This window comes from Octopus sinensis, linkage group LG8 (assembly GCF_006345805.1).
Source record: "Octopus sinensis linkage group LG8, ASM634580v1, whole genome shotgun sequence".
Lineage (NCBI taxonomy): Eukaryota > Metazoa > Mollusca > Cephalopoda > Octopoda > Octopodidae > Octopus > Octopus sinensis.
This window is the reverse complement of record NC_043004.1, coordinates 22,112,978-22,115,477: the sequence shown is the minus strand read 5'-3', so window position 1 is coordinate 22,115,477 and position 2,500 is coordinate 22,112,978.

The window sequence follows — 2,500 nt, the reverse complement described above, 5'->3', positions numbered from 1 at the left end:
CCAAGCAAAAACATTACTATTTGCACGGCAATGCATATTTCAATATATGTATATATGTATCCAAATGCGTATATGTGCCTAATACATGTGAGTTAAGAATATATAGAAAATAAATTTCTAGGGTCGACTAAATTAGTTGCATTAAATCTCAGTACACTTTAACACAATATTTAAATTAACCCTGTTTTTAACTAGTCCGCACATACATTCACACAGGCTTGCGTCCATTCATACATACACACACACACACACGTAGCATTCTTACACACAGCTCCTGCGCACCCTAGTTCAGCCGGATCACCGTTATTATCCACCTGTCACTCAGGCACTTTCTTCCGGTAAATTCATTATGTTGAACTCTTAATAACTATACATCGTTTTCACTGACCGTTTTTTGTCGTTCTCTCCATTTTCTTTTCCTCTCCACCCTTTCTTTCGAGGAGCGTTGGCTCGAAACGTCAATCAGCGACAAACTAATACACTTGCATTTTGTTCCCTCAGCTGTTTTCGTCTTTTATTTTCTGTACATTTGAACTACACGCGCTCACATACACACACACACGCGCGCACATAAAGAAATAATTTCCTGTTCAACATATATATTTCTCGCTGCATTTAAATTATTCTTGGTATATAATAAGATATTTTATATTTCATATCTGAGGTTGTTGGAGTCCCAAATATGCAAGGGACGAAATGCTGTTAGCAGAGACATGCTATTTATGCTGCTTTCATGAAAGAAATTGTTATTTTTAACACTCCACATTTTACTCCTTTGCATGTATGTCTCAAATCAAACCAGTTTTATTTATTAAATTTATCGATCTATATTTATTAAAATACGTTTCTGTAATTGAAAATAGTTGAGTATTGCTGTCAGCACTATCAAACAGCTACTTTTTTCTGCTTTTGAGGCCAGATTAAACTGCAAAAATCGCTACAAAAAGTTATCACACTATATATTTGCAGTGAATATAAATGCTTCACATCTTAGCGTGATGGAATGACAATCAAATTTTCCGAAAATTATTAAACTATTGATAGTTGAATAAAAAAAAACAAAAAACAGGCTTGTTTGTTTATTAAGTAAGCCTCGAAGATATTAACGTTTACATCGAGGATAAGTAAACGTATATAATCGATAATCAACTAAATATAATTGTGTGTGTATGTATATATATATATATACATATATATATATATATATATAATATATATATATATATATATATATATATATATATATATATATATATATATATATATATATATATATGATAATAATATTATCATTACTATTATCATTATTAAGGCGGTGAGCTGGCACAATCGTTAGCAGGCCGGGCGAAATGCGGTATTTCGTCTGTGGCTGTTCTGAGTTCGAATTCCGCCGTGGCCGACTTTGCCTGTCATCCGTTCGGAGTCTATAAATCAAGTACCAGTTGAGTACGAGGATGGATGTAATCGATTGTCCCCATTCCCCACAATATCGAGGCCGTGTTCCTGTAGCAGAAATAATAAAAAACATAATAATGGTAATAATTATTATTACTATTATTATTTACCAGAATCAACAGTGACTAAAGTTACGCGCGTTAACAGTTATCAAACTAGTTACAAATTCTGAAATACCTACAGATAAGAAAACATTTACACGTTCACACACACTCACACACACACACAAGAACATACTCATTCACACAACTGATTCAACCACACGAACACGCACACCAGACCACACATGCACGCCTCCACAATCATACTCTCACGTAATTCCGAGGCACATCTACATTAACGCGAGGACGTACATGCTAGCCCGCGCGCACTGAAGCACCAGAACACGTTACTACACACTTTTACGCGCGCAATCACCACCCAAGCACACATACACACACATAGATATGAGCAAGCACAAGCACAAGTGTGTCGTACAATCCGGAAACAGGCGAGAATAAATGATTTATCATTCCACATGTTAGGATTCGAATATATTGGGTTGTCCGGAAAGTTCGTGCCGATTTTTAAAGGAAAGAGAAAGGTCAATAATTACTTGCCATTACATTTTTAATCAACCAAATATGAACCATTTTGTTGCACAATGCGTCTCCATCCTTCCTTTAACTTGAAAATATCCTGTTCCCAGAATTGAGGTGGTTTCATGGCAAAGAATTCATCACGGTATCTTTTTATGTTATCCAAGGAATCGAAATTGTTACCATTAAGACTATTCTGCAGAAACCTAAATAGGTGGAAATCCGAAGGAGCAATATCTGGTGAATATGGAGGGTGGGGTAACACATCCCAGGCGAGCTGCAGCAATTTTTGTCTGGTTCCCAAAGCATCAAGTGCCGAAAATGAACTTTCCTATCTTCCATTTTAAAGGGTTACATAATTAATAGAGGTTATTGGAACATAAACCTTCTTCCACGAAAAGATAGCTTAAACTGTGCTCTAAATGGAGGTGTAGTCAAATCCTATTTTATGCGCTAGACCATGTTCT